Genomic DNA, 27,861 nt, shown 5'->3' on the forward strand with positions numbered 1-27,861 from the left:
ACTTTGCACTTCAATTGGTGATCTCTTACAAACCCCAATATTTTGGTATGCATCATTCTTTTATTTGGGAAATGATGGCCATTCTTGGTCCTCTCGTACCAGGGCTATGGGTATATAGTTATGTAAATTGCACATTCAGGAAAAGGTCACTAGGTTTTGACAATAATTGTCACTCCATCACCATTTTTTCATTTTAGTGTGGTTTTTCATGTATTTTTTAATCATGATATTTCATTTTTAATGAGCATAAATAACAGTTTCAACTTCGATGCTGCAAATATTCTCACCCCCTGAGATTATAATGTCTTTTGATCTATCCTTGAGCTCAAGGTAGCCATCAGAATGAATGACCCCTAAATCACCAGTGTGAAACCATCCATTTTCAAATGCTTTGGCTGTAGCTTCAGCATTTTTGAAGTATCCGTTCATGACTATGCTGCCCTTGATCATGACTTCACCAATTGTAGTACCATCATGAAGAACACTTTCCATTGTGCTGGGATTCTTGACATCTTGTTTAGAAATCCCCAAGTGAGGAACCCCTTGCTGGGTCTTCATCTTGAATTGATCCTTTGATGGAAGCTTACACCATTCAGGCTTCCAAACACATGAGGTTATGGGACCGTAGGTTTCAGTGAGGCCATATATGTGTGTTATGTGGAAACCAAGTTCCTCCATTCTGGATAGCAATCGGGAAGGAGGTGGAGAACCACCTGTCATAACATAGACAGTGTGATGAAGTGGTCTTCTTTCATGAGGTGGTGCATTTGCAATGATACTTAATATAGTTGGTGCTATGCCTAAGTGGGTGACTTTGTGTTCCTCAATTGCGTCAAATATATCTTTTTCTTTTACATTTATGAGAGAAATGTTGGTTCCACCTTGCGTTGCCATACCCCATGGAAAACCCCAACCATTACAGTGAAACATGGGTATAGTCCAAAGGTAAACAGGACTAAACTTCATTTCCCACATTAAAATGGTGCTGATTCTATTGATAAAGGCACCTCTATGGCTGTACACAACACCTTTAGGACTAGATGTGGTGCATGATGTATAATTTAATGTAATAGCATCCCATTCATCTTCAGGCCAGCGAGTCTCAAAATTAGGATCTCGACTTGCCAAAAGCTTTTCATAGTCTAGAACACCTTCATGATCACCATTCAAAGATACTCTATACTTGTCCAATTCATGAATCACAATCATTAATGGTAATTCCTTTTTCAACTGTGAAAGAATCCTTACTGCCGCTTTTGTAACTTCCAAGAATTGGTAATGCACAAAGACCACCTTAGCTTCTGAATGCCTCAAAATAAAAGACATTGTATGTGCATCATGTCTAATATTTAGAGTGTTGAGTACTGCCCCTGCGATTGGAACTCCAAAATGCATTTCATAGGTTGTTGGGACATTTGGAGCTACTACACCAACCTGTCACATTAATGAATAATATAACTTTAGGAACCTAGTCTAACATCATTTAACAAAAATGTTAAACCCAATAAAAAAGTAGGCTTTATTTCTTTTCTGAGGACTCGTTCTCAATATCAATTTTTCATGTTATTTCTCTCGACAATAGACATGAATGAGATTGGCTCTTTTCCCTTTCTTCCATTATCGTGTGCCTACTTTTTTATGTGGGAAATGATGACCATTCTTGGTCCTCTCGTACCAGGGCTATGGGTATATAGTTATGTAAATTGCACATTCAAGAAAATGTCACTAGGTTTTGACAATAGTTGTCACTCCATCACCATTTTTCGTTTTAGTGTGGTTTTTCATGTATTTTTTAATCATGATATTTCATTTTTAATGATCATAAATGACATTTTCAACTTCGATGCTACAAATATTCTTGCCCCCTGAGATTATAATGTCTTTTGATCTATCCTTGAGCTCAAGGTGGCTGTCAAAATGAATGACCCCTAAATCACCATTGTGAAACCATCCATTTTCAAATGCTTTGGCTGTAGCCTCAACATTTTTGAAGTATCCGTTCACGACTATGCTGCCCTTAATCATGACTTCATCAATTGTAGTACCATCATGAAGAACACTTTCCATTATGCTGGGATTCTTGACATCTTGTTTAGAAACCCCCAAGCGAGGAACCCCTTGCTAGGTCTTCAGCTTGAATTGATCCTCTGATGGAAGCTTACCCCGTTCAGGCTTCCAAACACATGAAGTTACGGGACCGTAGGTTTCAGTGAGGCCATATATGTGTGCTAGGTGGAAACGAGTTCCTCCATTCTGGATAACAATCAAGAAGGAGGTGGAGAACCACCTGTCATAGCATATACAGTGTGAGGAAGTGGTCTTCTTTCATGAGGTGGTGCATTTGCAATGATACTTAATATAGTTGGTCATGTGCCTAAGTGGGTGACTTTGTGTTCCTCAATTGTGTCAAATATATCTTTTGCTTTTACATTTATGAGACAAATGCTAGTTCCACCTTGTGCTACCATAGCCCATGGAAAACCCCAACCATTACAGTGAAACATGGGTATAGTCCAAAGGAAAATAGGTCTAAACTTCATTTCCGACATTAAAATGGTACTGATTGTATTGATAAAGGCACCTCTGTGGCTGTACACGACACCTTTAGGAATAGACGTGGTGCTTGATGTATAGTTTAGTGTAATAACATCCCATTCATCTGTAGGCCAACGAGTCTAAAAATTAGGACCTCGACTTGCCAAAAGCTTTTCATAGTCTAGAACACCTTCATGATCATCATTCAAAGATACTCTATACTTGTCCAATTCATGAATCAAAATCATTAATGGTAATTCATTTTTCACTTGTGAAAGAATCCTTACTGTCGCTTTTGTAACTTCCAAGAATTGGTAATGCACAAAGACCACCTTAGCTTCTGAATGCCTCAAAATAAAAGACGTTGTATATGCATCATGTCTAATATTTACAGTGCTAAGCACTGCCCCTGCCATTGGAACTCCGAAATGCATTTCATAGGTTATTAGGACATTTGGAGCTACTGCAACAACCTGTCACATTAACGAATAATATAACTTGAGGAACGTAGTCTAACATCATTTAACAAAACTGTTAAACTGAATTAAAATGTGCGCTGAAGCATTCATTTTAAACAAGACATTACAATTCATGGAAGGATACATATTGCTTACCAAGCAATCCCCATCCTTTTTAGTGAACATCTGTCATGGCACAGGCAAGTGCCATGGGTTATATTGGTTTTAACTGGTGAGACTGAGGAGCTCTATATAACACACACGAGCTCTTGTCGAGGGGCATATGCAGAGATCTTACTGGTACTGGTGATCTGTGAAATTGTCCATATTTTCTCTAAGAATGCAAATGCTTATTCTGTAAAGGCCAAAAGGCTGACCTGAAAGGCGGCAATCCTTGCCTGTAGGCGTTAGTTTACTAAGGCCTACCTACCATACGAGAAGAATGAGTAATATGCCAAATCCCACGGGGAGCAACATCCTCATTGTGAATTGTTGTGCTATTTAAAGATGGAATTATGGCATGGTGCTATAAAAAAGCTAGTGATAAATAGAAACCTTCAATGGCCTTCAATTCATTAAAGAAACAATGCAATCTAAACCGTAAGGAAACTGATGATCCAAGGGTAGTATTTGTATATAATGTGCAACAAATTTCAAATACTGGGATATGCCTTGCAGTAAGATATTTTTGCAATATCACAAAAATACAAGTCCAACTATGCACATAAAATATTGGGTAAAATATATTGTGTAACATGGGTGTAGATAATGAAAATGATGATTTTATGCAACCTCTAAAAAATTAGAACTCAGTAAAATTCTCATCTAGAGTTCCTTTTCATGTGCTGTTTTCTGGGGGGCTCAAGCTCCATTCTTATCTGCTGTGTCGTTTGTATTTTTTTTCTAGGGATGAAGCTCAGTTTTGTTTAGGCTCCATTTTCATTTTCCATTTTCTAGGGTTCAAATGACAAGTGGGGCCAACTCAATCTACAAGTCAATCAAGTTATACCATTTTTCACAGGCCTAGTTATAGCATTTTACACAAGCCTACATGTCCTCACCAACTTGCTATACATAAACAAAGGACTCGGTTGCAACTTTTCCATCCCAGTCATTTTCATTGTCTTTCCACTATGTCCTTTATCAAGTTATATTGCTTTCCAAAGCAATTTTTTCATTTCCAATTCCTTTGTCATTTCTAAATATGACTTGTTGCTAGAAATTTGATATTTGTTTGGAAACATAATGCACGAGACTATTGTTTTAATATATCTATTTTGTTGGAAACAATCATCTTCAGTTTTTGTTGATCTAACCAATATTTTTTTCAAATCTGTAGATAACAGCAATAGTAAAAATTGCTAAAGTAATTGAGCTTTTGCGAAGACAATTGCACAAGGCAACTTTGGTAAGCAATTGGAAATGATGGAAGAAATAATAGATGTTGATAGTTACAAATTCAAATTACAATGCATTGTGCCTGACAACATTGATTGTGTATTAAAAATAAATGGTCTCTTTAGACTAGATGCATTTTCATATACTGTAGAAGATTGTCTATTTGACTCATTCGAAATGCTTCTACATTTTAGTTATACTTCAAATCAACTACGAAATGGGTTAATAGATAATTTTCGTTTTTGTTTAAACAATAATGATGTTGAGGAAATAGAGTCATATGAATATGAACTAGGACCTGACTTCCTATACGAGTTACATGGAATTAATGATATTGGTACATATCTTCATAAAATCTGTTGTTCTGCATCTACAAATATAAAGGAGTCTGAACGAGGTCTATGGCCTTTTGCATACGTTGGTTAGCTAAATGGCTAGATATATCAATTGGAGTTTGGTCATTGACAAGGCAAACAAGATATTTGCTTTTTAATCAACATGAAAATACAATTCCATATTGCATTCTCTTTCATGATGCAAATCCTGTTAGTGGTCATTATGAACCACTTCTTTACCAAAGGTTTCCAATATGCATTTCTAAACAATGTAATATCTACCTGTCATCTATTTTCAAAGATATTGAATTCCATTGGATGCATATTGCACATAATATGCTTTTAAGTGAATTAAAGATCGCAAAACAAATGACATCTAATTGGGGTGACAATCTCTTTAATGCAATTTTATATTTAGTAGCAACATAATTCGGTGCACAGTGTTTGCGACTTTACGTTGCTCAATCTTTTGGCAATGCACTTATGCATAAGAATCAAGATGCATTGCATTGTTTAGAACAATACCTAATAGTTGATGTAATACACTATGCAATGTATAACAACTGGCAACAATGTCCCATAAATATGGCAATGCCATATGAAAAGGGGCAGGTAGAAGGTGGACCATTCTGTTTGCAATTGATATCTATCATATTCAAAGTCAATATCCAAGTATGGTCCTCTGTTGCTAATAACTTTGTCAGTTACAGTTCTACTCATTCGAGATGCAATCGTGTTGTTAACATCATGTCATTTAGAACATATACATTACATATTCATTACCACGCAATGATACAAAAATATGTTTGCAATTCTCAACAAATGTACATGGAAGCAAAAGAGGATTATAATCAATTGAGTCATAAGCATATACTATAAAAACAACAATGTATATCTCAAGTACATTTTAACAATAATATTCAATTTGAGATAGCATCTCATTTAGAAAAAATGTGACCAACTAAGCATAGTAGGCTCAATTATCACAAACTGAAGCAATTCATACGTACAAAAAGCAAATGCAGTGATGTACATAACAATGATAACATCTTTTGTCATAATCATGTACTAGAAAATCAACAATCTAGTTCTCGCATAAGCAACTGCGGTAAGAAATTTGAAATGATGGAATAAATAATAGATGTTGAGAATTACAAATTCAGATTACAATGCATTGTGCCTAACAACATTGATTGTGTATTAAAAAGCACTGGTCTCTTTAGACTAGGTGCATTTTCATATACTGTAGGAGATTGTCTATTTGACTCATTCGAAATGCTTCTACATTTTCGTTATACTTCAAACCAACTACGAAATGGGTTAACAGAACATTTTCTTTTTTGCTTAAACAATAATGATGTTGAAGTAATAGAGTCATATGAATATGAACTAGCACCTGACTTCCTATACGAGTTACATGGAATTAATGATATTGGTACATATCTTCATAAAATGCATTTTTCTACATCTATAAATATAAAGGAGTCTGAACGAGGTCTATGGGGGGATACCTTTTGCATATGTTGGTTATCTAAATGGCTAGATATATCAATTAGACTTTGGTCATTGAGAAGGCAAAAAAGATAGTTGCTTTTTAATCAACATGAAAATACAATTCCATATTACATTCTCTTTCATGATGCAAATCCTGTTAGTGGTCATTATGAACCATCTCTTTACCAAAAGTTTCCAGTATGCATTTCTAAACAATCTAATATCTACCTGTCATATTTTTTCAAAGATATTGAAATCCATTGGATGCATATTGCACATAATATGCTTTTAAATGAATTAACGATCGCAAAACAAATGACATCTAATTGTGGTGACAGTCTCTTTAATGCAATTTGATATTTAGTAGCAACAAAATTCGATGCACAGTGTTTGCGACTTTACATTGTCCAATCTTTTTGCAATGCACTTATGCATAAGAATCAAGATGCATTGCATTGTTTAGAACAATACCTAATAGTTGATGTGATACACTATGCAATGAATAACAACTGGCAACAATATCTCATAAATATGGCAATGCCATATGAGAAAGGGCAGGTAGAAGGTGGACCATTCTGTTTGCAATGGATATCTGTCATATTCAAAGTCAATATCCAAGTATGGTCCTCTGTTGCTAATAACTTTTTTAGTTACAATTTTTCTCATTTGAGATGCAATCGTGTTGTTAACATCATGTCATTCAGAACAGATACATTACATATTCATTATCACACAATGATACAAAAATATGATCGCAATTCTCAACAAGTGTACATGGAAGCAAAAGAGGATTATAATCAATTGCATCATAAGCATATTCTAGAAAAACAACAATGTATATCTCAAGTACATTTTAACAATAATATTCAATTTGAGATAACATCTCATTTAGAAAAAATGCGACCAACTAATCGTCATAGGCTCAATTATCACAAACTGAAGCAATTCATATGTACAAAAAGCAAATGCAGTGATGTAGATAACAATGATAACATCTTTTGTCATAAGCATGTACTAGAAAATCAACAATCTATTTCTCGCATACAACTCAATAACAACATTGAATTTGAAATAGCATCTTGCTTACAAAATTGTCCCAAGTGTCATAAGCTTACTTATCACCAAATGAAGCAATTCATACGTACAAGAAACAAATGCAAAGACATATGCAAAAAACCATCTTCTAATAAGGAGACAAGAATGACATTTCTTGGATTAAAACAAATATTTCTCAACATCAGAAACAATAAGAAAAATACAATAAGCAAACAAATCCATCCAAGCAAGAAAGATGCAAAATAAATTTATATGAAATAGGTCGAAGACACGCCTAGGAATACATGTGCAGTTTGTACTAGATTGCATTTTGAAAAAAATATCAGATTCTTCACTACAGAATTGCAAGAAAAGCATATGAATTTGACATTTAACAATAGGACCTTCAACAATGAAAACATATGTGTTGCTTGCAAAAAAGCACTTCAAAATGGAAAGCTTCCACAATTTGCAACACCTGAACAAATAAGATGTAACATTCCAATACCAACTATAAATACACTTTCAGAGCTAGAAGAAAGACTTGTGTCACTGAGAATTCCATTTGCACAAATTAGACAATGGGGATATAAGTGATCACATATTGGCTTAACAGGATCAATTATCAAATGTACCAGTTCATATCGACGTTGTGAAAAAAACATTGCCGCAATATCTAAGTGATACAATGACAATTGCAGATGCATTGAAAAGAAGATTGCAATACAAAAATGCATACCAAACAGGTAAAGTACGTCCAATTGTTGTCATGAAAGCATTGAACGAGCTATGTTCTAGAAGTATTTATAAAGTTGAGAACATTTGTCTAAATGAGAATTGGACCCATGTTTTACAAGAGAATAATGAATACATCGTACAAAATGTAAACAATGACAATGAAAGTGATACAAATATTGATGCAAATAATGAAGCACCTACTGAAACATTGGTGCATGGATTAATAGAGTCACAACGCATCTACAATTTGCAAGACAATATTATTGAACTGGCACCTGCTGAAGGACAACGACCACTGGGGATTTTCAAGGGCAAATATGCAGAAGAAATGAACTTTCCAACATTATTCTACGGTGATGATGACATCACAAATAGGTTTAGCTACCAAAAAATTGTACAATGGGAATTGTTACAAGCAAGTTGTGACTTCTCATGTCATACAACAATTTTTTTTTTTCAAGACAATGCAAATAATTATTGATAAAGTGCTTTCTTGCATATGGGTACGAATAAGAAAAGGACAGCTAAAAGGGAGAAAAATATTAGCAAAAGATGTCAAGTATCGAGCAAATTTGGAAAAGTTATTGAAATTTGATATTGGATACATAGATTTCAGAAACATTCGCATATATTCTGATCATTTGGAACAAATTAAGAAAAACATATTTGCAATGATACGACAATTGGGACCTCCAACTTTCTTTATGACATTTACAAGTGCAGAACATCAATGGAAACCATTAGTAGATACACTAGTCACATTGTTTAGAAATAAAGCAAGTAAAAATGATACTGATACATTAAAAGATGATGACATTGACTACCTTATAAGAAAATATCCGGTCACCTGTAGCCAGTGCTATAGATATAGAATTAATGCTGTAAAGCGAATGATATGTCAAGATACTACATTCTTTCGAAAAATATATGATTACTATTTCATAATAGAATTTCAAAATAGAGGAACTGAACATGAACATGGACTGTTATGGATAGAAAATGCTCCAATATATGGGAAACAAAGAAATTCAGAAATTGAGAAGTTTCTTGACAATTACATAACTTGTGATACAGATCATTTGGAGCCAGATGTTGCTAAATTGCATAAACATCACCATACAAGAAGCTGTAAGAAGCGAAAAAATTCAAATTGTAGATAAAATTTCCCCATGCCACCAATGGAATCAACAATGGTCATTGAGCCAACCATTGTACAGAATAAAAAACTTGCAGAGAAATCAATATCACCTTTGGCATTTTTGGAGCAAAAAAATTACAATGATTAAATAACCCATGACAATTTCCTAGTAGAAATAGGACTAATAGAAAGTGAGTTCATACAACTATTACAATGTACAGTAAAGCAACCAACAATTTTCCTGAAACGAAAACCTTCTCACATTTGGAATACCAGTTTTGCAAAGGCTATGCCTAGTCTATGGAATGCAAATACAGATGCACAATTTATGCTAAATGCATATGCCACAACATCATATTGTAGTTAATATATGACCAAAATTGACAAGTCTATGACAGATGCATTTATAGGAATACGCAAAGAGCATGAGAAAAATGAAATTGATGCTATGCAAATGATTCGTAAACTCAGAAATACATTACTCAATCTCCAAAAAATGTCAGCTCAACAAGTAGTGCATATAGCACTTTCATTGCCATTGAGTTGTAGTTCAAGAGAATGTATATTCATAAGCACATCTCTAGTTGATGAATGCACATTTATGCTTAAACTGCCTATTCTCTTGAAACAAGAACCTGATGATTCAGAGGATGTGATGTGACATTCCATTATTGACTACTACATCAGACGCCCAAGTTCCATTAGCAAAATTTGCCTTGCAGAATTTGTATCAAATTATAAGAAAGATGGCACACACATATCAAAAAGGAAAAAACCAAATGTTATACGATTTGTCAGATATGACAAATACAATGATATTGAAAACTTTTATAGAGAGAAATTATTATTATATATGCCATTTGAAAATTGTGAAAATACATTGAAACAAGAGTTGCCTACATGGCTATCTGCATATACATTACATGAAAAAAACAGTTCAGACCAATGAAGCTAAATTTACATATAACATCAATCCAACATGGGGTGATTTAGAGACTGCAACAAATGAATAAATTAGCTCTTTGAATACTAGCCAAATAAATATGTGAAACTGAGAGAACAGTTCCCATTATGAGGAATATGATTTGCAATCGGACTTGCAATTTCCAAAAGAGTTTGAAATGAAGAAAAAAATCAATCTTGGATTTCAAATAACTGCTCATCCATTTTTAATGGAGAACAATGAGTATTACAAACTCAGAATAATGTTTAACAAAGAGTAACAAGCAATTGTAAAAGACGTTGGAATTAAAAAAATAAAAAACCCCAAGGAACCAATTTACCTATTTATTACAGGTGGAGCAGGGGTAGGCAAAACACTCACAGCAAAAGCAATTTTCCAAATTCTTATACGAATTTATGATTCACAGAACACAACTGATCCTATGAAACCAAAAGGTCTAATATTAGCATATACAGGAAAAGATGCATATAATGCAGGTGGAACAACAATCCATTCTGCATTGCTAATGCCTTTTAACAAGTCTCAATTGTTGCCACTTAGCAAAGAAGTATTAGACAACTTATCAAAGCTATATCAAGAATTGCAGCTAGCTTTCATAGATGAGGCCTCTATGATTGGTAGTTGGTTCTTATATTCTATTGACAATAGATTTAGAAACATAAAACATGTCCAAACCAAATACTTTGGAAACATTGACATCATATTTTGTCGTGATTTCTATCAAGCGCAACCTATTCAAGACTCTTATTTTTGAACAACCAAGAATCAACAATAAAAAAATAACACATGATTTCATGAAGGATAATGTCAAGTGCTTCCAATTTCATATGACTATGTGACAAAAAAATGAGAGATTCATATCATTTTTAAATAGAATGCGAACAAATTGTCAAACATCTGATGATATAACTTATATTAATACAAGTTGCATGCGCCCTGTACCAAATGATCCAACATTTCCCTATTTATTTTACAAAAACAAGGATTTTGCAATGCATAACAAGAAAATGTTAAAGCTCATGCCTGGCAATGAAATTTTAATTAATGCAATTGATGAAAATGAGGAGAATGACGGAAATTTTCCAACACATCAACATACAACTAATTTTCCTTCACAACTTGTGATAAAGTTGAACATGTTAGTTGAAATGTATGGTTGTAATTATGATGCACCAGATGGGCTAGTAAATGGTGCAGATGGAATAGTTAAATCATATACCCATATAGATAAGGTCGATGTTCTATGGATTAAGTTCCATGACCCTAATATTGGTCATCGACAATCTAGAAAACTGGCTCATTTGTATACTTCAGACATAGCACATAATTGGCACCAATATTGCGAATATCAAAAGCAATGCCTATCACACCAAAGATGGATCATTTGAAAATACGAAAACAAATTCCAATTTAAATTGCATGTGCACACACAATACATAGATCACAAGGCTTAACCTTGGATAGGCTTGCACGCGACCCTACTGGAGTACAAGTGCATGGCCTAGTTGTTATAGACATTTTTGGGCACTGCAACCCCAAGAATAAATGTCCATAAACCAAGGGCTCCTAAGTCCCCAGTGAAGTTTCCATTTTGTTACCGGGAATAGTGTCTATGCAGAACTGCTAATCCCACTAAGGCTGGTAGCTACCTTAGAAACAAACAAACTAAAACTACTTTCGTTTTCCTTTATGAAAGATAGATGAGAGAAAAATAAAGGAGACCAACCTCTGTCTTGCGCTTGAATCCTTGTTCGATTCCTCTCTCTTTTGATAGTCCTTTGCTACTTGTTTTCGTACCCAGCTTCACAGAATACCTGTAGAATCAAAGCAGAATAACACTATACGAAACATGGATCTATTATCATAAGTAATATAGGATCATATGTATATTAACCACATAAATGCATAAAACATCAATCACACAAGTGTATGGAGGAAAAATTGAATAGTTTTATTGATAATCAAGAAAGAGCCAAGAGAATTACAACCAATTGTTCTCACCCAACATCATCTTCTCAGCAAGTAAGCCCTTCTTCACCTCATGAAAAGCTTAGATCACCCAAAATTATGATGGTGTCTCAAGAAACCAACAACAATTCCTTACAAGATGTAAAATTCCAGCCCCTGGATCTCTGGGATGAGGGATCCATATATAGATGTCTGTAAGGGAGGTGAGTCAGCTTGAGATTTGATTAGTGTCTTCCCTCTGATAGTTCTTGATTCCACTTGGAGATTGATGATCTCTTACTCATCCCTGGTCGAATTCAGAGAGGCAAGTGTCACAAGAGAATTTTCTGGAAGATTCCATGCTTCTCCACCTTGCGGATTGACCCTGCCATTTGTCCCTTCTCGCCCATCGCACCCCATAGAAAGGCTTTTTGAAATGCAACGCACCTACTGTGTGTATTTAGGTGGGATGCAACGCACTTTGCCTATGGAGCAGGTGAAATGGTCCAGTTTTGACCAGTTCTGAGTAGTTTTCATGGAGAACTTCTGGGAGATGCTGTAATCAGTTGACCTTATTCTTTTAGGGGTTGGAACAAGCACCTACTGTGTGTATTTAGGTGGGATGCAACGCACTTTGCCTATGGAGCAGGTGAAATGGTCCAGTTTTGACCAGTTCTGAGTAGTTTTTCATGGAGAACTTGTGGGAGATGCTGTAATCAGTTGACCTTGTTCTTTTAGGGGTTGGAACAACACTTTTAGGGACTTAGGAGCCCTTGCTTTATGGACATTCATGCTTGGGGTTGCAGTGCCAAAAAACGTCTATAACTGTTGCCTCCTAAAGCACGAGGTCACTAATCTTTTGATGTCAGGTGAAATGCTTTATCATGAGGATCCGAAGTTCATTCAAGCTGGAAGGAGACCTGTAATAAGATACAATACAATACATTATCTTCATTTTCTTTTCACGATCTAGTTGAGGCAGGCATTCCCATGCTCAGCTTTATAAATTCATTTTTCATGTACATGAGACAGACAATCGTCTGAGTGTAGACTGATGATTTTGGTAGAGCCATCATCCCTTAGATTGGATGATTATCTGTGCAGCAATGATGTACATTTGATGTCTTTATTTTCCTGAATATATATCGCAGCCCGGATGGATGAGACTAGATCCGGGGTCTTCAATCTCGTTCGATCTTCACTCAAAGTACAAGTTGATCCATGTGAGAGATGTTCTGGAGTCGAACACGGAAAGACATCGCCTGATTACCAGCCAATGATGTAATTCGTTAACAGGCGCGAGAGGAATCACCGATAATGATGATGACCCTCAAGGTACTGCAATACAATTCATGTGGTGTGAATAAGGGACTTGGCATCGAACACCACGTAAAATATTTCGGTCGAAGGCCATTGATGTAAACCTGTCGCCGGAAGTGAGAAACTTGCCATTAAGGCATGCAAGCTTCAAAGTACTGAAAGGGTTGTTCCTAGATCGACTTCTTGGATAATGAGCTGATGTCGACAAGAAGCAATCTGTCATAGGTGTTAGAAAATTATATATTACGGAGCAATGGAACACATAAAATATTGCAGAAATATAAACACAAAAAACGCACAAAAGAAGAGAGACACAGATATACGTGGTTCACCCAGTTTGGGCTACGTCCAACCTGAACAACCAGTCCTTCCTTTCTATTATCCAGCAAAATGAAGAGACACAACCTACAGCAAATCCGCTGTAAGATCCTCTGTTTTCTCTCACAGTCTCACCTCTCTGTTTCTCGCTCACAGACTACACATCTATATCTCAGCCTCAAATACAATGCCCTCATACAAAGAGAGAGGGTTGCCTTCTAGAGGAAAAAACCCTAAACTAAACATAAGTTCTACCGTCAGATCATCTGCCTAATGAACGGCCCAGATTGACTAGAAATTAGTATACTTTTACAAGGCAATTTTACATTTGTTTTTAGCTTCGGGGGAAGCACCCCGGAGCCCCCGGACCCCCCAGCTGGGGGGGATCGGTCTCCCCGGACCCCCGCAGGGGGAACAAGTCCCCCCTGCACCCCCCGCCCCGCGTGGAGGGGTGTACAAACTTCCTGGGGTATACATCCGGCTGAAACAAAGACCTCTGAACAATCATGCTCCACACAGAACAATAGGTGGGCTTTAATGAATCCCATATCAATGACACAGAATGGAGCAAATGATTTTAATGGAGGTAAAAATGATCTGGTGATATATGGTTCAGGGTGGCGGTCATGAAAGAATGGAGCGAAAATGTATTATAGTGGGTGAGACACAGGTGAATTCTCTGAGCGACTTCTCTTGAACATATTAGCGACACTGACATGATGGATTGGTAGCATTAACCCCAAATGTGGATGGTGTGATGGAACCATGGTGATGTGACCAGTGAATGAAACAACCCAACCCGACTAGGATGCAGAGTGAAAGTTTCATGTTCAAGAGCGACTTGCTACCAACAAAGTTTCTTCAAGTTTTCTTCCCAATTTTTCCCCAGTCATTGCTGACCAGTACCTCTTTATTTTTTTCAAGCTTGAGGAGGATAACATATGCTTGTTCTATAATTTTCCCTTCGGGCAAACCCATTGCTATGTTTTAACGAGCCTAGCGATATTGAAACTCGTTCTTGTTTGTTATGGACAGGTTTGTCGCTTTTAGGTTTTAACGAGTTTAATGACAAAGATAACTCAGTCCTTTTCAATTTTAGAGAGTCTGAAAAGGAACGTAAAGGAAACTCCAAAATCCTTTTTCGTCATCTAATCCCTTAAGTCTGAAAAAGTATAAAATAATACGAAAGGGATGAATTTTTGGTAATTTTAACGAGCCGAACAAGACAAGCGCTCGATCTTTTTGTGTAATAATCCCTGAGGTCCAAAAAGATTAAAATCTAAAGGAGGTATAACACTTCCGGTCACTTTAACGAGCTGGAGAGGCCAATGGCTCGGCAATTTTTTCATATTTTACAAGTCAGTTGAAAAGAGCTTAAAGGAGACTCATCTTTGAGGAACGAGTGATAAATTCGGGTAGTAGTTGATTCCAGGTAAGGTTTGGAATTTTCCAATCATGGCAGTGTTACAAGGATGGCTAACAGGATCACACTTCGCAGCTGTTCCTCAAAAGGGGTAAAAAATCAAGTGGAGGTGAATAATCGGCCAATATAGAGTGGAGGTGATGATGAGAACACGACCAAGTCTTCAAGGCTGAAGTACTACATTCACGATGGTTATTTACCGGAAATTGGTTCATTTTTTATTTTAAAATGAGCTTAAATGCTGGGGGAAACACTTGCTCATTGCTTATGTTTATTTTTTAACGAGCATGAAGTCCGCGTTAAAACTGGTCGATGTAATGGTCATTTCTTAACTTTACCATTAATGGCTTTGTTCCTTCAAAGGTTGCGCTGCATGCTCAATTGCTTCATCAAACTAGTTAGAAATGAATAATACATGTTTAGAAAATGAGTTAAGACACTAAGATTTTACTTGAATTACATAAAAAGTAATTTAAAAGTGTTTTTACCCCTCATTTTACCATTTCATTTGAACTTTGGCTTCTTGGAGCTTTAGAGGTGCTTTCCCCCTTTGATTTTCACCACCTGATTCCGGGATATTCTGTGGATGATTTTTGGCGCCGTCTGGACCAAGTAGGAGCTAAACCTAACCTCTTTCATTTCATCCTTTCCATTTTGCATTCTGAGCCTGATTTCTGGTTTTTCTGAGCCCCTGGGGTTTGAAAAACTCGTCCTCGCTCCATCGCACCCTTTCTATATCGAAAGGTGCGTTGCATGTTGGTCTACCCACTGGATAGTTAGCATGCAACGCACCCAGAACACTGCTGGAGGTGCAATGGGCACAAGGAGGGAAATTTGTGCACAGTTTTCAATGGAAATTTTCGTCTGTTTCTTACCAAATCAGGATCTAACTCCTCTCTTGTTTGCTTTCATAGATTTATTGGAGAAAAATGACTATTACATGGCGAGAATGTGAGCATGAAGAAGAGGACATGCTTTCTTTACATGATCCGGTTACAGTAAACGCACTGCGGAACTGTGGCCTGCTGAAGTTTTTCCGCATCTCTAGCATGAGGCAACAAATCAACTTGTTGCAGTATTTTCTCGATGCTTGGGATCCTACCAGCCAGGTGTTCTAGATTAGGGGAAAATATATCCCCTTGACTGTTGTGGACATCTATTTTTTGACCGGCTTATCGAGGAAGGGTGCCCCTATCTCTTTATCAGGTTCGGCCCGTGGAGGCAAATCTGTGAGAGATTTAGTTCGCAGGTATTGTAGAGAGGGATCTCAACCGAGTACAGACAACAATATCATTATCCGAGATGTCACTGACAGGTCTTTGAGGACCATTCTGTTCACTTTTGGTAGGATGGCTGGTGGTGCGGCTCTCCATGTGGCCAACCGGTCTTATATGCAGTACACCTTAGAATGTCTCGAACCGAAGGTGTTCAACTGGTGTGATGCAGTACTACTTGTGATGAAAGAACAGCTGACCAAGGTGAAAAACGGAAGATTGAAGAACTTTGGATATGGTTCTATTTTGACCACCTTCGCCTTGGAAAAGATCCCACTGATGCAGCCGTAATATATTTCACTTGGTTTACCTCCATCGACTGAACCACGGATGCAGAGATGGGTCAACCATATGTCCAGACATGCTGGTCAGTCTCAGATTTCCTTTTCTGATACCTTCTTCGGGTATTTTGATCATCAGGAGATGGTTTTTTCCGAGTATCCATATGCTAGTATGGAATTTTGGGGTGACCCGGATTTGGTACTGCCGGCTGGCGAGCAGTGGGGTGCCATTGGTAAATTCTTTGACCACTTTTCTGTTTATCATTTCTCTTTATAATATCCTTGTGCTTTATTCTATCAAGACTAATTAGAACTCATGTGCTCATGCAGATATTGGTCCCGTCCAGCCAGTAGTACGCCTGAGAGTGTCGGTCGTCGCTCCAGCAGGAGAGGCTATGGGAAGGGCTATCCTTCGCGACCTTGATGTGGCCGAGACTCTTTCAGCATTACAGGATCAGGTCGTGGGTCTCACTCTCGGTATTCGAGATGTGAGAACTGACGAGCTACCTTTGAGGTTGCAGCGACATACCACTGGCGTGCCAAGTCGTTGGACTAGGATTTTACGCATGATTTCACAGGCGGTGACTTGTTATTACCAGCATCATTAGACTAGGGTGCCCCCTAGCGTTTTGAGTTTTGGGTCATTTGACCAATTTTGTCTTGGTTACAGAACATTATGTGTAAACCATAAACAGTTATATATATATATTTTTGATTTTCGGAGTTTTATTTTGGTTAAGTTATATAATCTGAATGCAAATATTGATGAAATGCTTCCTTTTATAAATGTTGCAAATATCTATCTAACACATAATTTGCCAATGAGTCAGCTAGTGTGTTTAAGATTCTGGAAATATGTTGATATTGAATAAAATCAAATTGCCTTTCCAAAATATTGACGCTTAGGAACATGCGATAGATAGCTGGATTTCAGACGGAGTAGATACCAGTGAGTTGTAGTATGACGAGCTGCGAGTCTAGCCTGGCGACAAGTCATCGTATGCCATGTGTGATGGCATTAGAGAGAAGTTCTATTAACGTGCTATATTCAGCGATGTTATTGGTTGATCTACCAATACATACCCCTCTGAAACTTACTAACTCGCCGCTTGGATTAAAAATTGCCCAGGCTGCAGAAGATGGGTTCTGCGAACTATGATTTGCTCTGTCGGCATATCCAACAAAAGATTCCAATAGGTTCGACATCTGCGACAAATGTAAAAAGTGGATTTACTTGACCAAAATGATTACCCTTAGCGAAAACAAAAATGTAACAAAAGCATATAGGTTACCATTATGGATAGTAACGCTTAAGGTACAACCCATTACAGGGTTGCGCCAGTGGAATTCCGTCGTAATCCATTAACTCATAGGCTCCTTTTGCTAATACACATTTAACAATATAGGGGCCCATACATAAAGACTTGAATTTACCTGCTCCCAATTTATCGGATTCTTGGTCATAAAGTAAGACCAGGTCACCTTCTGAGAAGACACGGGGTTTGACATTCTTGTCGAACTGTGCCTTGACTCGTTTCTTGTGGGCTTCGTTAGAAAAAGTGGCATCACGACGGGTTTCATCCAATTGGATTAGTTCCAAGAAACGAGCCTCCTCTTCTGAAGTTCCAGGGAGAAGGTCAATTGCGAGTTCGAGGGACGAGATTTCACACTGAACTAGTAAGATTGCTTCTGGGCCATACACTAGTTGGAAGGGTGTAAACCTGGTTGCATTCCTTACCGATCTTCGGTATGCCCACAAGGCTAAGTACAGGATCAGGTGCCAACTCCTTTTGTGGAGTCCAATCATCCTTTGCAGCATGCGCTTCAAGACTTTGTTGATTGCTTCAACTTGTCTGTTGGCCTGCGGGTAGTGTTATAGACATTTTTGGGCACTGCAACCCCAAGCATAAAATGTCCATAAACCAAGGGCTCCTAAGTCCTAAAAGTGTTGTTCCAACCCCTAAAGGAACAAGGTCAACCGATTACAGCATCTCCCAGAAGTTCTCCATGAAAAAGTACTCAGAACTGGTCAAAACGGGATCATTTCACCTGCTCCATAGGCAACGTGTGTTGCATCTCACCTAAATACACACAGTGGGTGCATTGCATTTCAAAAATCCCTTCTATGGGGCGCGATAGGCGAGAAGAGACAAATGGTAGTGTCAATCCGCGAGGTGGAGAAGCATGGAATCTTCCAGAAACCTCTCCTCTGACACTTGCCTTTCTGAATTCGACCAGGTATGAGTAAGAGATCACCAATCTTCAAGTGGAAGCAAGAACTATAAGAGGGAAGACACTAATCAAATCACAAGCTGACTCATCTCCCTTGCAGACATCTATATATGGATCCCTCTTCCCATAGATCCAGAGGCTGGAATTTTGCATCTTGTAAGGAATTGTTGTGGGTTTCTTGAGGCAACATCATAGTGTTGGGTGATCTAAGTTTTGCATGAGGTGAAGAAGGGTTACTTGCTGAGAGGATGATGCTGGGTTAGAACAACTAGTTGTAACTCTCTTGGCTCTTTTTTTATTATCAATAAAGCTATTCAAGTTTTCCTCCATACTCTTGTGTAATTTATGTTTTGTGCATTTGTATGGTCAATTTACATCTGATCCTAGATTGTTTATGATAATAGATCCATGTTCTCGTATAGTGTTATGCCACTTTGATTCTACAGGTACTCTGCGAGGCTGGGTATACAAGAAAGCAAGTAGCAAAGGACTATCAGAAGAGAGAGGAATCGAGCAAGGAACCAAGCGCAAGACAGAGGTTGGTCTCCTTTATTCTTCTCTCATCTATCTTTCATAAAGGAAAACGAAAGTAGTTTTACTTTGTTTGTTTCTAAGGTAGCTACCCGCCTTAGTGGGATTAGTAGTTCTGCATAGACACTTTTCCCTGTAACAAAATGGTGACTCCACTGGGGAGTGACTAGGTTGTATGTTTATCTACATTTGTTTACTTTATAAACTTACAGACAGAGCCTAAAGTTGAGCCAGGTAGCATTCGAACTGCATTTGCTATGCAAATGCAAAGTAGATAAATGCCGCTTCAGTCAATCTTCGGGTTTTGTTTATGAATTAAACAATTGATTTACAAACTCTCTAATTGCCCTTGTGGTGGCTCTAGTAACCTCCTTAGATCTACCCCTATGTTTGATTTACTGATTACCACTTGCTCGGCCAAAATCCCTAAACTGAACTGCAAAATGTGACCCAGAACCCAATCAAAGTCTCGTCCTTGGTCCAGTGCACTGTCTATTCTATGAATCTCAAATTCAGCGCACTTCCCGAGTGTAGTAGGTGTGCTGCATTTCAAATTCACTGTGTTACAGGTGCGTTGATCAGACAAGGCCTTGTTCCTAAATTTTGGTTTCTGTGTTCACTCTTTTCAGATCTATTCAAGAGTTTTGCTACCTGTAGTCAGTACACCTCTATTTGAAACCCCTTTTCCTTGCTGTTAGTCCGCCTCCATTGTGCAAAGAACTGTAAATGTTTTTATGTATTTGTTGAGTCATTTTCAGTTCTCCTTTACAAAGAAGTAACGTAATTTCACTGTCATTTCTTGATTTGAAAGTGTCGCAAGTGTCGTTTTTAGTCATAGAAGAGAATCTGATTGTTCTTGATAGTCAATTACCCTGTTACAATTGTATTTGATCTGAATTAGTAGTTTTTCTAGTGTCGAAAGCAAGTTTTCATTTCCGAATCGCAAAGTGTTGTAGTTGTCTTCGTTTTGATTTTGAAAAGAAACTTGTTAGTAATTGTCGCTTTGGAAAATAATTCAGATTTGCACACTAGCTTTCTTTTATCATTCACATATTAAGAAGGCTGAAAACAAATACATGCATGTGCATTTGCATTTAGACTGTTTTATTGGTTTGATTTAGGATGGTGCATATAGTGTTTTCTCTTTGCTCTTTGTTGAAAGAATACTGTCTCTCTTTCCTTAGTAGCGAGGATTTTCATTGCACAAAGAAGATAAAACGACTGTTTATCATCTTAGATTGCATTTTAGGAATTGTACATATACATCATGCGGTGAACCTGCAAGGCAAATTTCTTAAGCAAGATCAACTATAAAATAAATTTAATGAATCTAACAACGCTTTGGAACCTAACGCACAACATCTAATTCTGGCGTCGTAAAGCCTGGTAAAGTGTTGTTCTCACTGTTGGTTGGGTGATTCCTCCACTTTGAGATGATAAGTGCCAGTACGGACTTGTGCTCCCACGTACCGTCGATTATATTTTGGGAGACCACAATAGGCTTAATCCTTTATCCATAGGAAGCTGTGTCTGCCGCCCTACTGATCGCAATGCACTGAACACAACATTCAGGAAGATTGACTGCTGTACCGTAAAAAGTATTCTGCAGTTTTGCGATTGGTTTGGTAATCCCTCTGCCTAGATTTCCAGAGCAGTCCCTTTCATTCCTTTTCAGACTCCTTAACGGAAAAGGTCCATCGGAGCACTTGTCACTTCAGGCTCATTAAAAATTGAAGGCGACTAGAGTCATCTTTTGTTTTTTCTCGACTCTTAAAAATTGAAAAAACAAGTTGTGTCAAAGTGTCTAAAATTTATTTTAAATGGAATAATCATCACCTTTCCTACGTTGGTCTTAGGTTAAGAAAATGGAGTCCACCAACCAAGGAGTTCCCCTTGGAGGAAATCCTAGTCCCTTCTCCTCTTGGGGAGATGTTGGTGCACCCCATATGGCCACATTGTCGCTTCCAGGATTGACAATCGGCTTGCCCGTATGGCTTTTCTCAACCTCCGTCGTTCAGAACACCACAATTCCTGAACAATCGAGTCAGCAACTAGACAATTCCAGAGTTACCCCCCAACCCTCTACTTCATCCAATTCTTCCTCTCCTCCTTCCTCTTCACTTGATGAGGCCGGTGAAGCCAAAAATCAAGTACCTGAGAAGAAGAAGGAAAAGAAGAAGAAAGAGAAGAAGAAGAAGGAACCAAAGGCGAAAAGGGGTAACCAAGCGTCGTCTAGCAAAAATCCACACACTGCACTGACCAGGCCTAAATCGCCATGTGTCATTTTCAAAGGAGACCACTATCATAGAGATTGTACTTGCATCCCTTGGATCTTAAGGGACTGGTCTCCTCGTTTGCATAACCTGATGTCGTCAACCTCTGATGATCATGTTGAAAACACACCGTCGACTAGTGAAAGTGAAGCCCCTAGACAAAAAGGAAAGTGAAAATTTCCTTGTAAACTGTGTGAAGGCGATCACGCCATCCACTGTTGTCCCTTCTTAGACGAAGCTAAAATAGTTTTGGACGATCGTCTGGTTTCACCGTTACGACTCCCTCCTAGATATAAGAAACTCTTGCCGAGTCCGTCACTAGTTGAAAATCCGGCTAACCTGCCCTTGTGGTCGGCTGAAGCATCTACCATTGAAGATAAACCATTTGAACCCATACCAGACAAAAGTCAAAAGGTCGAGGTGGCAGTTGACCCGGTCTTTCCTTCAGAGGTTCCATCTTCAGATGATACAGTCATCGAAGAGAACAAGGATGACACCGTCCAAATTCTTTTCATAAGAACAGACTCCGAAGAACATGGGGGAAGTTTACCCATTCCTTTACTGTAGGAAGGAAGTTCATCAGAGTCGTACCCGACCATCTATTCGGTCCCACCTCCAAGCAACCTAGTTGTTTCATTTGACTGGAATCTACTAGGTAGACCCCATTTACCGGCTAGTGTACCATTCCGAATCATTGCTCAAATATATAGAATGGTTATGGCCAGTACCATCATAGATGAAGGGGCTTCTGTGAGTATCCTTTCCTCGACTGCTTGGAAAGCGCTTGGTTCACCATCGCTTTTGCCTGAGATGAGAAATCTAACAGGCTTTGACAAAGGAACCAGTCGACCGTTAGGGATCCTTCCCAATGTGCGCATAACATTGAGAGGGAAAACCGTTCAAATGAACGTAATGGTAGTCCAAGGACCCCTATATTATAATCTACTCCTTGGAAGAGACTATATTTATTGCATGGGAGCCATTGTCTCATCACTCTTTAGAGTAATGTGTTTTCCGCACGAAGGAAGAGTGGTCAAGCTCGTAGATCAGCTTTCATTTCCCAGTTCACACATGGAAAATAGTCATATACCATCCCTGAATGGTCTTTTCATGCAAGGAATGTCACATCAATCCCTAGTCCATCCAGCTGATGAGCGCAAGTGATTCGGGGGACATGACTGAAACCCAGGGGGCATGCACCCTGGTCTGCTTCGGCAGGAAAACTTCAGGTATAAGATAGGTTTACGCGAGAGATATATGACTAGTCTGACACTCCCGTCCATGATTGGAAAAGGGGGTTAGACTGGAATAAGATTCCCTTGTCAAATTTATGTGGGTAGAGGTGTATGCGCCACTCACCTTTGTCTATTTCGGTAGGCATCGCCGAAGAAGTGTTTTGTTTGCACTGCGGATAGAACAATCTTTGGTAACCTGAAAGAGGTAGGCCTTTCCCGATCAAACAAATGTTTTGCCGGTAGATTGGGAGGTGACCTTGAAACTCTATTTTATACCTGGGGGCATGCAAACCTTTTCACATGCAAGCGAAGAGCGACCATTTATTTTTTTAAATTTGTAGGTCCTCTAACCCTTTAAACTCGTAGGATTGGTCGTTTCCTAACTTGCATAAAGAAAGGATGTGGGGCAAAGCTTTGAAAAATTGTCATTTTTATATATGAGACATCCTTATTATGCGACTGGATTATATCGAGCAGTTTTAACGCGGACTTCATGCTCGTTAAAAAATAAACATAAGCAATGAGAAAATGTTTCCCCCAACATTTAAGCTCAATAAAAAATGAACCAATTTCCGATAAATAACCGTCGTGAATGTAGTACTTCAGCCTTTAAAGCCTTGGTCGTGTTCTCATCATCACCTCCGCTCTGTATTGGCCGATCATTCACCTCCATTTGATTGTTTACCCCTTTTGAGGAACAGCTGCGAAGAGTGATCCTGTTAGCCATCCTTGTAACAATGCCATGATTGGAAAATTCCAAACCTTACCTGGAATCAGTTGCTACCTAAATTTATCATTCGTTCCTCAAAGACGAGTCTCCTTTAAGCTCTTTTCAACTGACTCGTAAAATATGAAAAGCTTGCCGAGCTACTGGCCTCTCCAGCTCGTTAAAGGGACCGGAAGTGCTATCCCTCCTTTAGATTTTAATCTTTTTAGACCTAAGGGATTATTACACAAAAAGATCGAGCGCTTGTTTTGTTCGGCTCGTTAAAAGTATCGAAAATTCATCCCTTCTGTATTGTTTTATACTTTTTTCGGACTTAAGGGATTAAATGACGAAAACGGATTTTTGGAGTTTCCTTTACGTCCCTTTTCAAACTCTCTAAAATTGAAAAGGACCAAGTTATCTTTGTCGTTAAACTCTTTAAAACCTAATAGCGACAAACTTGTCCATAGTAGACAAGAACGAGTTTCACTATCGCTAGGCTCATTAAAACATAGCGATGGGTTTTCCCGAAGGGAAAATTATAGAACAAGCATATTTTATCCTCCTCAAGCTTGACAAAAATAAAGAGGTACTGGTCAGCAATGACTGGGGAAAAATTGGGAAGAAAACTTGAAGAAACTTTGTTGGTAGCAAGTCACTCTTGAACATGACACTTTCACTCCGCATCCATGTCAGGTTGGGTTGTTTCATTCACCGGTCCCATCACCATGGTCACATCACACCATCAAAATTTGGGGTTAATGCTACTAATCCATCATGTCAGTGTTGCAGGTATGTTCAAGAGAAGTCACTCAGAGAATTCACCTGTGTCTCGCCCGCTTGAATACATTTACGCTCCATTCTTTCATGGTCGCCACCCTGAACCTTATATCACCAGACCGTTTTCACCTCCATTAAAATCATTTGCTCCATCCTGTGTCATTGATGTGGGATTCATTAAGACCCTCCTATGACAGATCGCTTCTTGTCGACATCAACTCATTATCCAAGAAGTCGATCTAGGAACACCCTTTTCAGTACTTTGAAGCTTGCATGCCTCAATGGCAAGTTTCTCACTTCCGGCAATAGGTTTACATCAATGACCTTCGACCGAAAGGTTTTGCGTGGTGTTCGACAGCAAGTCCTTTATTCACACCATATGAATTGTACTGCACTACCTTGAGGATCATTATCATTATCGGTGATTCCTCTCGCGCCTGTTAATAGCTTACATCATTGGCTGGTAATCAGGCAATGTCTTTCCATGTTCAACTTCAGAAAATCTCTCACATGGATCAACTTGTACTTTGAGTGAAGATCGAACGAGATTGAAGACCCCAGATCTAGTTTCATCCATCCGGGCTGTGATATATATTCAGGAAAATAAAGACATCAAATGTACATCATTGCTGCACAGATAATCATCCAATCTATGGGATGATGGCTCTTCCAGAATCATCAGTCTACACTCAGACGATTGTCTGTCCTATGTACATGAAAATGAATTTATAAAGCTGAGCATGGGAATGCCCGCCTCAGCTAGATCATGAAAATATTATGAAGATAATGTATTGTATTGTATCTTATTACAGGTCTCCTTCCAGCTTGAAAGAACTTCGGATCCTCATGATAAATCATTTCACCCGACATCAAAAAAGATTAACGACCTCATGCTTTAGGGGGCAACTGTTATAGACATTTTTGGGCACTGCAACCCCAAGCATAAAATGTCCATAAACCAAGGGCTCCTAAGTCTCTAAAAGTGTTGTTCCAACCCCTAAAGGAACAAGGTCAACTGATTACAGCTTCTCCCAGAAGTTCTCCATGAAAAACTACTCAGAACTGGTCAAAACTGGATCATTTCACCTGCTCCATAGGCAAAGTGCGTTGCATCTCACCTAAATACGCACAGTGGGTGTGTTGCATTTCAGAAATCCCTTCTATGGGGTGCGATGGGTGAGAAGAGACAAATGGTAGTGTCAATCTGCGAGGTGGAGAAGCATGGAATCTTCTAGAAACCTCTCCTGTGACACTTGCCTTTCTGAATTCGACCAAGATGAGTAAGAGATCATCAATCTCCAAGTGGAAGAAAGGACTATCAGAGGGAAGACACTAATCAAATCACAAGCTGACTCAGCTCCCTTGCAGACATCTATATATGGATCCCTCATCCCAGAGATCCAGAGGCTGGAATTTTGCATCTTGTAAGGAATTGTTGTGGGTTTCTTGAGGAAACATCATAGTGTTGGGTGATCTAAGTTTTGCATGAGGTGAAGAAGGGCTTACTTGCTGAGAGGATGATGCTGGGTTAGAACAACTGGTTGTAACTCTCTTGGCTCTTTCTTGATTATCAATAAAGCTATTCAACTTTTCCTCCATACTCTTGTGTAATTTGTGTTTTGTGCATTTGTATGGTCAATTTACATCTGATCCTAGATTGTTTATGATAATAGATCCATGTTCTCATATAGTGTTATGCTGCTTTGGTTCTACAGGTACTCTGCGAAGTTGGGTATACAAGAAAGTAAGTAGCAAAGGACTATCAAAAGAGAGAGGAATCGAGCAAGGAACCAAGCGCAAGATAGAGGTTGGTCTCCTTTATTCTTCTCTCATCTATCTTTCATAAAGGAAAACGAAAGTAGTTTTACTTTGTTTGTTTCTAAGGTAGCTACCCGCCTTAGTGGGATTAGCAGTTCTGCATAGACACTTTTCCCTGTAACAGGTAGTACGGAGTAGAGCTGTCGTGAGACAACCCTAATTTGGCAGCTAATTTGGCCATCATGTGATTGCGAAAATGTGATCCGTGATCTGTGACTATAGCCTGTGGAATGCCGAATCTAGAGACTACATGATTGAAAAAGAAAAGGGCAGCTGTTTCACCAGTGTTATCTAATGTAGGCATTGCCTCGGCCCATTTGGTAAAATAGTCCACTGCGACTATGATATACCCATGCCTCCCGGTCGAGGTGGGGTTACATGTCATGAAATCGATGCTCCATTTGGTGAATGGCCCAACAGCAACTATTGGCTGCAGAGGTGCGGGTGGTCTCCTAGTTTTGCTATCGAAAATTTGACAGGCATGGCAACTTCTGACTGCGGTTATGCAATCTTTGAACATTGTTGGCCAAAAGTATCCTGCTTGTAAAAATTTTTGTGCCGTAGCGTAACTAGATTGATGCCCCCCACACGCGCCTGAATGGAAGTCATTCAGGACTTTTTCGGCTTCCTCATGGGTGACGCACCTCCTTAGAACTGTATCGACACCACGACGTAAAGCATGTCACCGACGATCATGTAGTCTTTTGATTGGTACCGAATACGTTTTTGTACGGAGCAGGAGGTGTTAGGCCTATATTTTTGGGTTTGGAGATAAATGATTATATCTCCATACCACGGATTGCTTAAAGATATCAGAAACAAAGATTCATCCACGATTGTTTCTTCGGATGTTTCATCGCTGGACGACGATGGCACATCGCATAATAATTCTGCGAAAACCAAGGCTTTCTTTGACTTGGATTTCACAAATTCCAGATCAAACTCTTGTAGAATTGCTATCCATTTTGAATATTTGCCCCCTAGCAACTGTTGCAACAATATATAAGTCATGGGGTTGCAATATAACAGAATGGTAGTTTTTCGAAAGAGGACATAGTGTCAAAATATTTGTATCCCTTGAATAGCTGCGAGCGCCAGCTTTCCAACATAGGAATATTTTCTCTCTGTATCATTTAAGTTTTTACTTAAATAATATATAGGATGTTCAATTCCGTTTTCTTCTTGAACTAAAATCATTGCGATGGTTGTATCTACTGCAGTCAGATACAGGTTAAAGTCTTTTTGATAATGAGGAGCGTACATTAATGATGCTTTCATTGGGGATTCTTTTAAAGCATCAAAGGAAGCTTGCGTGACCTGATCCTAGACGAAGGGCACTTCCTTCTTCAATAGACGTGTATAACCTTTAGCAAGTTCTGTATAATTTGGAATGAACCTCCTCAGAAAGTTTGCTTTCCCTTGGAGTTTCTGAATCTGAAGAAAATTTGAAGGTGGAGGCAAATTTATGATTGCCTAAACCTTGCATGGGTCGAGACGAATCCCATCCTTTGAGACTACAAAGCCAAGTAAGCGACCAGAACTGACACAGAACACACATTTGTGTGGATTGAGTCGTATCTTGTAGTGTCGGCAACGTAGAAATATCGCTCTTAAATGCTGCAGATGAT

At 38.5% G+C, this 27,861-nt stretch overlaps 1 pseudogene; it reads right to left on the reverse strand.

Moving 5' to 3' along the window:
- Window positions 1-237: 237 nt before the first annotated feature.
- The window catches only part of LOC149162065 (butanoate--CoA ligase AAE1 pseudogene), a 42,084-nt pseudogene continuing 14,460 nt past the window's right edge, over window positions 238-27,861 (reverse strand).

The sequence above is a fragment of the Pinus tabuliformis genome, chromosome 5_2, assembly GCF_031772625.1.
Source record: "Pinus tabuliformis cultivar Carrire ecotype Pingquan chromosome 5_2, CPIR1, whole genome shotgun sequence".
Taxonomy (NCBI): Eukaryota; Viridiplantae; Streptophyta; class Pinopsida; order Pinales; family Pinaceae; genus Pinus; species Pinus tabuliformis.